Below are 13,052 nucleotides of genomic sequence, written 5' to 3'. Positions count from 1 at the left end.
AAAACTAGAAATGAACTTGCTGAATGTGCCTCATTCAAGTTTTTATGTGTCACCAAAAGGCTATTAATTCTTGCAGCTGACTGAGTAGGAGTCTTTTGTGGCATTAAGATTCCCATAAATGTATCTTTAAAAAAATAGTTGAGCCACTAAGTAAGTTTTAAACTTTGAGGATAAAATTTTGTCAGGCTTTAACAAATAAAACAAGGCCCTTAAAGTGTAAACCACCCCCCGCCTCCCTCCCTGCCTCCCCCCAAAAAACATATTACCGTGTCAGGATTTCACACATTTGGCTGAATAAAAATCTAATTCTGGTTTCATAACATTATTTTTAATTGTGATGTAAGAACTATAGAATTAGAAAGATACCATCTTGTTAAACTGAAAGCTGTGCATTTAGAGTTGGACACGTCTGCAACACAACAATACAAAAGCTAAAGCAGCATGGTGAGTCCGTGACTATGATAGACTAAAGAAATGGCTCTCAACTGAAAATGATTTGGCCCCTTCCAGAAGACATCTGGCAATGTCTGGAGATGGCTGTCAGAACTGGGGGTATACTACTGGTACCAGGTTGCCACTAAACATCCTACACCGCATAGGACAGCCCTTCACAACAAAATTATCTGGTCCAAAATGTTAACAGTGCTGCAGTTAAGAAATCCTGCACTAAAGGATCACACTAGCAACATTTCTATTATTCCTCTTGGATTATATAGAAATAATCACTTTGATTTATGCAATCTAGAAATCAGAAGCAAGGAAGTTCCTGAAGATTAAAACAGATAATTATCATGCCTCCCTTTGATACTATGAACTACTCTCTGACTTTTGCAAACAAGACCTGAAGGCGACCCTCACAGGTGCTCTGGTTTATTAATTCCATCTATGGTAATAATTTATATGCAGATACAAAACACTGTCACCAGGAAATCTTCAAGCAGAAAAGACAGGCATGACTGAAAACTCAAACAAGGTTCCAGATAAGTACTATTTTCTGACTGTAAGTCACTGATGATTTTAAGATGTGCCATCAATTAAATAAGAGCTTTGGGGAATGTGACAAAGAAACATCTCTCCTTAAATGTGTACATTGATTGTAAAATGTGAACCTTTTATAGAGATGGTAAACGTGCAAAATCTATAAAGTATTTTACGTATATAAGATGTTTTAAGCTCTTTTTATAAAAAGAAATAGCAAGACTCTGGAATACTCTCCCTCTGAGATGCTTTTCCATCAGTGTTAGCCTCAGTTATTTTCGTTTTTTCCATCGCTCCCCTCCTCCTGCCCCCACCACTCCAGGAAGAGCTGGTAAGGTGCTGGTGAGCAGTGGCCTCACTAGCTCCTCAGAAACAAGAACAAATGCAAATCTCTTAGCTTCCCTCTCTTACCTTATTCTCTTGGAATTTCTCCAAAGTCTTTGACTGTGAATTGAGTACTGTGAAGAACACCTGTGCTGAGCATGGTCCTAGATCTGCTAAAGGATATAACTCTATTTAACCAAACAGAGGAATAACCATACATAGATGCAATATGATATACATTTGAAATTGTTTTTAAAATTCCATCGAAAGACCACTTAACACCATTTATTCATAAACAAAAATTTACTATAAAACCTATATGTTTGCTGCTTGTTCCACTAGAATTTAAGATCCATGTGAACAGGGATTTTTGTCTTGGGTTTACTGGCTGAATGGCTGAATGAATGAATGAATGAATACCGTATCTCCCAAACAGCAGAGTCATTATACAATTGCAAACTCCTTTTATTTTCACAATAATGACAGGAGACGACAGGACTAACTCCATGTTATTAACTACTCATGTTCATTCGTTCATTCATTCATTCTCTACTAAGTCTTTCATGATCTGCCCCTGCCACCTCTCTAGCTTTTCCTGCCCACCCCGTTCTCCAGCGACACTGGCCTTGGTTCAGTTCCCAGTAAGCTCCAAGCTCCCTTCTACCTCAGGGCCTCTGCCCAGAACATTCTCCTCCCCATTCCCAACCTCTTCAGATTTCTTCAGGGAAGTCTTCCCTGATCACCACTTAGACTAGATGTAGGTAGTGCCTGTATTTTATAGTCTTGGTTTCCCATTTTTCTTTGGTTTCCCCCCCCCCATCATAGTATTGATCACATTTGTAAAATCTATTTGTGGAATTATTTGATTAACATCTTCCCTAAACCCCACACTCAACTGTAGACAGAAACCATCCCTGCCCTGTTCCCCATTAAAATCCCCATCATTTAACACAGTGCCTGTCATACAGCAAGCAGTCAATAAGTATTTATTGAATGAGTAAATGAATTAGGTTTCTAGGAACATGATCTATTATTAAATATAGGAGTCCATGTTATACTATATCATTCTCCACTAGGGCTCAAGTTAGTAGGTGCTTAATCAATACTTTTTGGTTAATTGGAATCATCAGTTATCTACTACAAACTGCATTCTCCTAAGTCTACGTGACACTAAAAGAACTTGTTGCAAAATTGCTGAGAAGTCAACTACTCTCTTTCTCTTCTTTTTTCTACAAACTAATAAAAGAGCAGGGTTTTTTCCCATTGAATTTATTAGCTGTTTTGGCGTTGAGAACGAGACTGAGTGAAAAATCGTTGTCAGGGAATCAATTATTTGAATGATCAGTATTTGTCTCTACTTGAAAACATCTGGAAGGATACTTTAATTATCCTTTAGATATTTGGTGTCTTGTGTTCTCAGCCTCTGAGATAATCTCTCCCAATTACTACTCCTGAACGAAAGGTATGCTATTGACAAAGTAGGTTTTTTTGATAGAGGAGGATTTCTGAGACATTGAAATTAAAGAGTAGTAAGCTCCTAGGCTAAGAGGATTAAAATAGCATTTTTTTAAGAGAACAAGGAAAGAGGTCTTTAGTGCAGAAAACCGTAGAAAAAATATAATTCCACGTAATATCATGTAACTGAGAAGCTAGTCACATAGGAAGCGTTGGGGAAGAGTATGGATTTCTTGGGGATCCAGACAAAATAATTCTAGCCTAAGGGAGCTAAAGAGAGATACCCAGACAAGAGGAAATCAGAAATGACTGTAAACCTAGAGTCTATTCATATACTTTACTTTAAAATAGCTTCTTTACATATATCTTTCCTATCTATTGTCAGGAACTCTGTCACTAGGTAATTTTTACAAGAGTGTCTGGAATTCTTGAACAAAATTCCAGAAAGCCCAGGAAATTGGGGCAGTGTTTGCTAACTTAGGCCATTCCTTTGGAAAGCCCCAGTTAGACAGTTTAGTCTCTGTTTAAGGGGTCGTCCTCATCTCTGCCTTGCCCATTCCTCTCTCGAGGCAACAGTAGTTGAGCAGGAAGTGGCTCCTTCACTGCCTCAAGAGCTTTTTGGTCAATTTCTAATTCAAATCGTCCTCCTTTGGGTCTGGCAGATGCCTCAAATTTGCAGCACAAACTCCTGTAGCCTCCCCTTGCTCTGCATAAAGCAGAGATCAAGTAGAGTATATTTGGGGCTCACTCAAGAAGGGAATCTGCAGTGAGGAATCACCTGTCCCTGAGATCACAGACACAGAAGAGAAACTTGGATGCTTGAGGAAGGGCAGAAACAACCAGCCAACAGCAGATATACTGATTCTCTACACCTTCACGTCAAGGGGAAGGGTTCTTATGTTGGATCATAGCCATGCTTTACTGTCCTTGGGGACAAGAATGCACATTTTTCTATCATCCTTTAGTTTGATATCAGAAAGATCCAAGGAACTAATGCAATGGCTACTATCATGTTTAGGGTTGAGATCCATAAGTACTTCAAAATATCTCAAGCTGCCTGATCACTGCCAACTTAAATGCACAATTCTTTCTTGGGCTCCAGGAGAAATGCATTGGGGTTGAGGCTTAGTTATCAATGTCATGAGGAAAAAAAAAAAAGATTTTGGTTAGCTTGACTTCAAATATTTTATTACTCTCCTATAGATCTCATTAAAAGAACTGGCCTATCCAAGTTGGAATAAAGGCTTTTCACTTTCACTTTCACATTACATCCAGATGAGCCATGTTGCTCATCTAATAATTAAACCATAGAGACTTAATGGGGATGAAGGAAATGGGATGAAAAAGAGCTAGGTACATTTAAGTTTCATTTTATATCGACTTATCTCCCTTCCCTGCAATATCAGCAAAATACAAACTAAAGCTTTGTTCTGGCCCACATTTACTTTAATATTTTTGCCATTTTTTCCTCATATAAAACTATTTGGCCAAGTAAATATTCATGCCTTATTTAAACAGTCACAAAAAGTATTACCAGGGCTTAAGCGATATTATCTTGCCTACAAATCTTGGCTGGCTCTCATCTGGGGCCATTAGCATATTTTGAAAAATTTCCAAGAAATTCATAAATCAGCAGATTTCCCTTCCTGAAAAGCCAATTTCTTAAACATTCAATGAGATGGCTTTTGAGACCCACACCAACAAAGTAGGAAAGTAATAATGTTCCTATCTTAACAGTAAATTCACTACTGCGGGTGCTGCTGCCCTCATTAGAATTTCAAAAGAATCTTTTCTGAATTAGAAAACATTCCATCTACTTGCTGCACAATATCCTCTTCAATTTTCCATACCAAATGAGTAGATTTGGAAAGTAAGGAGGGGCACATAGTTATTGCCTTTTTTTCCAGGAGGCAAGTCAGGCTTTTACTTCTCCTACATTTTTTTAAGTAAATTTCCTTAGCCTTCTATTTAATCAGAGGCACCACAGAAGAGAAAAGAATTTTTACAAAAGTAGAATGGCGGCATAGTTTTCTTTTTGGTAACATACAAATTCATCTACAGTTAAAAATGGAAATGTATACTTCACAACAAAGTTTTCATGGCAGATATAAATTACCATTTTCTATTTAACAAATACCAAAAACATATAAACACACAACTTAACTAGGATGCAACATCTTTGCATTCTGAATCATAATTTACACAATTTAAAACCCAGGCATTTGAGAGGTTAAAAAAGTAACTCACGATATGCAGTCACGCAGCGCCTCGGATCTCAGAGCCTTCTGCAGTTATCACGACAGATTTTATCACCCGCAGTTCTCTGGCCCTGCGACTGAAATCACTCATAATTAATGAATAACTTACTTGAATACTTGACAGCTCAGTAAGCGGTTTATGTAAGGCCGTTACTTTTATTTCTTCTGTAGTTGCCTTTGCAAACAGGAAACAGGAAACACACCTACAAGAACACTGACATATCTCAGCCTAATTGGTCTTTGCCTCCAAGTACTCAGGGCTAAATCTTGTACTGCAGGGGTGATAAATACAGTCCCTAAAAGAGCAAGACTCAGGTCCTGGCATGTCAAAGTTTAAAATCCTTTAGACAGATGCCATGCAGGAAATGTATTACAAGCTTTCTTAGTAATATTCAGGCCTTATGGCCTTAATCCTGGAAGGACTATAAATTTCAGAATATATATTTATATATATATATTATACTTATAAATATGTATATACATATGTGTGTATATATAAACATAAACATATAATACGCTAAGTAATATATTATATAAAATATATACATTATTTAAAATAATAAACATTAAAATAATATATATAATTTTTTCCTGGAATAGATGTGGAAACTATCATTCAGGAATCTTTTGGCTACAAATAACAGAAAACCCAACTCAAACTCACTTAAACAAATAAATAACAAGACATGGAAATATTTTGGTTCATTGAGCTGGGGAAGAAAAACCTGGATGTAGGGTTGGTTTCTGGAAAACAGGGGTTCACTATGTATATCATTTGACTCTCTGCAATTCTCTTAGCATGGCATTCTCTGTAGATTGACTTCATCTTGTGGCTGCCTTTCCTCATGGTGCAAAAAAATAGCTTCAGCAGTTTAAGACCACACATCCATCTCCCAAGAGTGTAGTGTTAGCACGCTGCCAGTCTCAAGCTCTGAAGTCATTCTGACTGCCCATCACTGAATGTCACGATACTTTGCTGAATGACTTTAATCTAGCCTTATCCTTGGAGGAGAGGGTAAGGAAGGACACTCCAAAGAAAATTCACATGGAAAGGCATTCAGATTACTAAGAGGAAGAGAAAAGGAGGAAAGGAGTATTGGAGGAAATCAACAAATGTCCACTACAACACTGTTCGGCAATAATCTGAATCTGAAGACTGGTGTCCGAGGATGTGTATCTATGAAAACACTGGATCCTGGGCTATCCAAAGATGTCTGAAAGAATGAGCTGAGGTTTAACAGATATTGATTACCCAAGTCTTTGCATTTAGTAAGACTTTCTATTAACAGTAGGTTTGCTCTTGCATGTGATCTTCCATTTTGTTATCCAAACAACCCTGCTAGGGGGACAGGCAACCCTGGCAGGAGCTTAGAGAGCGGGGCAGACACTGCTGGTTAACTACCCAACACCCAGTCTGCTCTCTGTCCTAACTGAACCTTGATTTTGCTCAGGGCAGCAATTTGCCCTGTTTAAACTACAGCTAAGGATGGGCGGGTGGAACAGTTTGGGCCTTGGAGATGTAAGCTGGAGGTGGTAGGTAGAGCTCCTGGAAAAGCTCTTTAAAGGGCTCTGGCATTTGCTTTTTGCTCTTTGCCCTTCCTGTTCCTATGCCTGAAACTGAGCAGAGACTTGCCAACTGAAAGCGCCGCTGGAAGCAGTGCCAGGACAGGAAAATGTGAACTGACCAACTGCTGGAGCCTCCCTGGGGACAACTCTGAGAGTTAAACACTCCAGGGGGACACAGTCACTGTGGGGGGTCCTTACAATACTGTGAGATTTACTTCCCGTAGCTCTACCAGATGCCCACAGTAAATACCAGAGAAAAATCCCCTCAGGCTTCTGTAAGGGGGAGGGGAAAATGAACATTTTTTGATATGCCATAACACTCTGTTCTTGCCCTCAGGGGAAACTAGTTAACCAGAGCCTAACCTGCTAGAATATCCTCAGAGCCTAACTGACCTGGGGAAGGGAAATACTCAGCTCTAGACTCCTCTAGGCTTCCACTGTAGGAGAAGGGAACTGCTCAACTGCAGCCCACGCTAGCCATCCTGTCCCACCTAAGCGAGGAGAAAAAAACTGAGAAATACTTGTGAACTTGGCAGTCCAAAGGCACAGGCTCACCAAAAGACTGAGACCTAATTGTAGGATGCATAGAACGCTTCTTTTCCCTGAAAACTCGCTACCACATTCCTGAAGATCTATTTACAGCAGTTCCTTTTACCCGGGACATCATGTCTGGCTATCAAGAAAAAAATTATAAGGCATACCAAAAGAAAAGAAAAGGCCACACAATTTTTAGAGACAGAGCATCAGAACCAGCACGGCAGGGAAGTTGGAACTGAAAGATAACAGAGCTCTCACAAAGGCTGGAATAATTTACTGAGCCAAAAGTCAAGGAGGAGCCATACCTAAAGATCAATTCCAGAGGGATTAAGGACTTAGCTGAAAAAGCAAAATGTTAAAACTTGTAGAAGAAAATATAGGATAACATCTTTCTGACCTCCAAATGGGAAGAGTTCTTAAGGCTAAGTCCAAAAGTGCTAATCACAAAAGGAAAGATTGATAAATTTGCCTACTCTACTATTAAGTTCTTCTGTTTATCACAAGGTGCAATAAAGAAAGAAGACAAGCCAACATCTGAGACAAGTTTGCAACCTGTGAAATCAGCAAAAGACCGGTATTCAGATTATATAAAGAAATGTTACAAATCAGTAAGAAAAAGACAACACAATAGAAAAATGAGCAACAGATCTGACACCTCCCAGAGAAGAAAAATATGAATGGTGAACAGTTTTCTTTCTTCCTTTCTGATCTGCCTTTAATTTTCTCTTCTTACTTTATTGCATTGTGTAAAACTTCCCGTTCTATGTTGAATAGGAGTTGTGAAAGAGGGCATCCTTTGCCTGCTCCTGATCTTATGAGGAAAGGATTTAGTTTTTCACTGTTAAGTATGCCACAACTACTGAGACCACCTGCCACAACTACCGAAGCCCGTGCACCTAGAGCCCATGCTCTGCAACAAGAGAAGCCACCGCAATGAGAAGCCCTCACACCACAATGAAGAGTCGACCCCGCTCGCCACAACTAGAGAAAAGCCCGCACGCAGCAATGAAGACCCAACACAGCCAAAAATAAGTAAATAAAATAAATAAATTTATTAAAAAAAGGAAACTAAGTCCTTTGATAATCTAAATCAGGGGTCTGCTACAGGCTAGATAATAAACATTTTCAGCTTTGCAGACCATACAGTCTCTGCTGCAACTACTCAGTTCTGCTGTTGTGTCACCAAGGCAGCCTAGATGACACAAAAACAAATGAGCAGGCCTATGTGCCAATAAAACTTTACCTACAAAAACAGGCAGTCAGTGTGCGAGTCATTGTTTGCCAACCCCCAACCTAAATCAAGCTTCTGGTGAACAACTGGCTTCATATTTTCTTTCCAAACTCTATCTTTCATTGTGGTCACTTGATTAGAAAGGATACCAGAATTTCATTTGATATGGTCTTTTCTTTTTTCACAAGGTTATAATTAAACCAAATTCAGGACCCCAAGTGGATGAGGGGAAATCAGGAGTGGGTACTGGAAGCTCTCCCTGGGACTTTCCCTCCAAGCCCTGTGGACACCACCCCAGGGTGGGGGCAGGGCAAGGCCAATGGAGTGAGGAGCTCACTCTCTTTGGGCACAAATTTTAACGGGGGGCACCAAAAAACTCAGTAATCAAAGTAAATATATTAATGCAATACTTTAGAAAGTCAACATTGTTTTGAATTGATGTTTTGTTCGTCATAGGTATTTTTGCATTTTGATTTTTTAAAAAAAATATTGCATTAAACGTTATTTTATGGAGTTTTATGGTGCCTTCTTTAATTTTGTGACAAAGCAAGTGCCCTAGTCACCTCCCTCCCCATTCCTTAGAACCAGCCCCATGTCACCCTATGGGTGCGTTATCAGCACCCACTGCCTTTCAGAGGATGATGTACACCTTTTTAATGTTACCTTTGGACTAGATCATTCCTCTGGGCTGCTTTGATACCATTTCGGTTACCGGACCTGCCTCATACACAGACAGATTTGAAGCGTGTGGAAACTCTTGTACCTGAATGTCTAGAGTCACTTCTTGAGGAACATGTTAAGGTGAAAAGGAAACTAACATTTTATAAAATACATACTAAGTCCCAAGTGACACTAGGGTAAGGGACTTTCTAACCATCATTGCTCATGACAAGCCAATGAGATTTTGTATACATTCTTTTGTATGAATGAGGAAATGGAGGCTCAATAAACGAGGATTACAGAAAATATTAAAGCCATGTGGAAGCTTCCTGCTACAACTCGTTACCCATCAAAAAGCTAACACTGTGGACATAGGTAAGGCACCTTTTTGCCTCTCTCCCTAACATTTGCACAGAACCTCTCTCATGCACAAAGAGCATTCCAGTGCTTCATCTCATTTGAGCTTCATGATAAACCTGGGAGGTAAAAGTCTCATATGTAAGACATGCTAGCATGGACTTATCAATTCTATTATATGGATGAGGACATACTCAGAAAGGTTAAGAAACATAGCCCAACGTCACCAGCTAATGAGTGGCAAAACTGGAATTATAAACCTAGGTCATCTAAGGCCTGGTGAGTTGTGCTTTTCATCATATCCTTCCCACCCTAGAGGAGCACCCCCAGCATAGGTATCTTTGACCCAGTACCACTCATGTTCATATCATAGAGAGTTCCCAAAAGGAATAATATCTGGGACTAGAAATTCTGATAGAAGGAAACTAGCACATAAGGGAAGGATCCTGAAGTACTGAGTGCTATCTACCCTGTATAAGGAAGACCTGAGGTAAACAGGGGGTTAAGGGAGTGGAGGGAGTGTTAGGAACCCCTGGAAGGATGGAGGCATGATGAGGCTCAGAAGGACAAGGCCGACCTTGGCCTGCTTCACCCCTTTGCCAAGGGTCATCCTCTTGGTGCTAGGATTCATTGTAATTGTAATTAAAGCAATTGTAATCCATCAAGGCAACTTCTGCTCAAACCCCCCAATCTTTCTGAAGATGTGGTACATATATACAATGGAATATTACTCAGCCATTAAAAAGAATGAAATAATGCCGTTTGCAGTAACATGGATGGACCTGGAGATTGTCATACTGAGTGAAGTAAGCCAGACAGAGAAAGAGAAATATTGTATGATATCGCTTATATACAGAATCTAAAAAAAAAAAAAAAAAAAAAAGATACAAATGAACTTATTTACAAAACAGAAACAGTCTCACGGCCTTAGAGAACAAACTTATGGTTACTTATGGTTATGGGGAGGTGGCGGGGGGACGGGGGGAAGGCGGGGAGGGGTGCTTAGGGAGTTTGGGATTGACATGTACACACTGCTATATTTAAAACGGATAACCAACAAGACCTACTGTATGGCACAGGGAACTCTGCTCAATATTCTGTAACAACCTAATTGGGAAAAGAATTTGAAAAAGCATACATACGTGTATATGTATAACTGAATCACTTTGTTGTACACCTGAAACTAACACAACATTGTTAATCAACTTTTTTTACTTTCTATAAAATAAAAAGTTAAAAAAAAAAGAAAGCAAAAGAGCAATTTCCAGCGTCCAGTTCCCACTTGCCACAGGTGCCACCAAGATTTTGTGATCAGAAGGAACACCATCCGAACACAGGGCACAGAGGAAACCATTCAGATGGGAGAGAAGGCTCAGACCAAAGTGAGGACAGGATACAGAAGCTGAGGAGAGGGACAGGAGGCATTAGGATATCACTTCCAGCCCAGAGCCAGGGAGAAAATGGCAGGTGCTCCACTTTGGAAAGAAATCACATTTCATGTTACTCCAAACAACTTCCAGGGAGGCATCAACCCACATGAGAGGTCACACCTGGTATTATATCTCTGTAATGAGATGTACAACAGGCACTTTCAAGTGTTTAAAGTACTTGAATGTGCAAAGTTTCACAGTTGGTCACATGTTCATAACAGCTATGTGCCTCTTTCATTGGGGGAGCTGCCACGCCATGCTGGGATTCCACAGGGCAGCATGGCTTCCCCATTCATCAAAATAGAGCCGCTGAAAGAATCCTCTGGCAATTTTAACTACACAAAAATAGAAGACACCCCAGGCAGAGTGTGAGAGACCAATCTTGTCAACAGCAAGATGGTAAGGTATAAACAAGAATGGAAAGAAAACATACAGCCTTAAAAAAAAAAAAAAGTTGCTTTTGACAAGGACGATAAGATGGGAATAAATTGAGCCTCAAATATCTGGAACAAAAGCTCAGAGAAGTGTTAAATCACAAGCTAGGTGGCTGCAGGAATTTGCAGTGACCCATTCCAATCTGCCAACTCATCCCTTTTAGCATCAAGCTTGATTTTACGGACCCCTCTTTCAGTTTTATATGCTTAGGTTTTTGTTTGTTTGTTTGTTTTTTCTTTTTCTTTCATGCACCACAACCAGCATTTTTAAGGCTGTTGCAGCTTTCCTAAGTCACATCTTTCTTGGTCTCTGACCCCACAAACAATGTTGCTTTGGAGAAAGAACCACAAACCACAATGTTTCCATCTTTCATTTGACAGAATCTTGTTCTTGCATGCAGGGAAAATATGTTCTCATACTTGTACTAAGTCTTGTGTTGTTAGAAGATGTAGTGCAGCAAAACTCCAGCATCTTCTGTCCTTTCAATCTTTCTACCAATAATTAAGCACTGAGCATGTGCTCTAGACAGTGGCCTGGGGATAACAGGGATGAACTGTCAGAACCTGGGTTTGAGGACCACACAGTCCAATGGAGGAAAGAGACTTAGAAGTCAACAGTTATGAAAAGGTGTGAAGCTACCTTTATCCCTCCACTCTACAGTGATAATGTGCATGGGTTCCACTCAGACTTTTTCCACTCCCTAGCAGACTGCTTCCAGGCCAAAAATGCCTGTGCAGACCAACCAATCAGGGGATTAGGTACCAGTGGCTAAGCAAGCACAGATATTGGACACTACTCATGTTCTCCTATGAAGGGAGGAGGTCCTTTCCAGGAAGCTATCCCCCATCCTCCTCCACCTCCATCATTGCCTTGCTCTGTATACCTCTTCTCAGCCTCAGACCTCCAAACTGCCTTGCTTGGACTTACAATCCTCCCTAGCTTTAGTTATTATTATTGCGGTCACACGTGTCATGAATATTTACTATGTGCCAAGAATGGCCCATACATTCACTTGTTGAGTTTTCATGGCATCCTTGGCCTTTGTTATTGTGGTGTTATAAATGAAGGAAATGATCCCCAGAAAATTTTAGACACTTGTGCAAGCTTACACAGCTGACAAGTAGAAAAACTGAGATTAGAAGACAGAACTGTGTGATCAGAAAGACTCTTAAACAGTACACTGGTCTGCTCCACAGGCACGTGTGGTCCAACTGCCCTGCTAGGTTACTTACACTATAAGGACAGAGATCAACATTTCCGTTCTTTTAACGGTTCCTATGCAGGTACACCTGTAAGCAAGCAGAGTAGGAATCTCCCTGTGTGGTGTTATTTAAGGGAGGCCAGACAAGGATGGGTTAAAAGTATCTTCACTGTTGCTTATCACAGTGTCTGGAATTTCACCATTGGAGATACATTACTTCGGGTCTTGAAGTCTTTCTGGTCTTCAGGATTTCTCTATTAGAACAAGATTGCCCTAGTAGTGTCATGCTCGGCTGAGACCTCAGTGACATCAGGGCCTCAGAGAATGAGTCACAGGAGAGATGCCTAGAAAGCAGCCTGGGATCTGGGAATAGCAAAGTGGTCCTGAGAGGAGGATGAGAGGTCCCAAAGTCAGGAGTGATCGTTTTGCTTGGCTGACCCCACTTCTGTGGTCCCCAGCACAGGGCGAGCCAAATGGAGCGTACGTAAGTCTCGATCTGAGGAAACACTGTTTTGATCAGGTGTAAGAGTAGGAGACATGGGGCACGGTGACAGGTAGTCATCAAGTGCTGAGGAGCCTGAGCTTTGTGAAGGCGCAAAAGACAAGAGGCAGAATCCTTG

General features: G+C 40.4%; 1 protein-coding gene across 4 annotated transcripts in view; it reads right to left on the bottom strand.

Moving 5' to 3' along the window:
• The window catches only part of NCALD (neurocalcin delta), a 428,946-nt gene that overhangs the window by 164,252 nt on the left and 251,642 nt on the right, over positions 1-13,052 (bottom strand). For 3 of the 4 annotated variants that reach the window (XM_029222620.1, XM_029222624.1, XM_029222622.1), the window contains one exon: positions 5,005-5,092. The gene's annotated coding sequence lies outside the window, so the exon portion shown is untranslated. Of the gene's footprint in view, positions 1-5,004; positions 5,093-5,124; positions 5,181-13,052 lie in introns of those variants that run through there. The other variant, XM_029222623.1, reaches the window with a different exon arrangement.

Source organism: Monodon monoceros, unplaced genomic scaffold (assembly GCF_005190385.1).
Source record: "Monodon monoceros isolate NGI ecotype Baffin Bay Population unplaced genomic scaffold, NGI_Narwhal_1 Super_Scaffold_14, whole genome shotgun sequence".
NCBI lineage: Eukaryota > Metazoa > Chordata > Mammalia > Artiodactyla > Monodontidae > Monodon > Monodon monoceros.
This window is presented reverse-complemented; position numbering and strand designations above follow the sequence as displayed.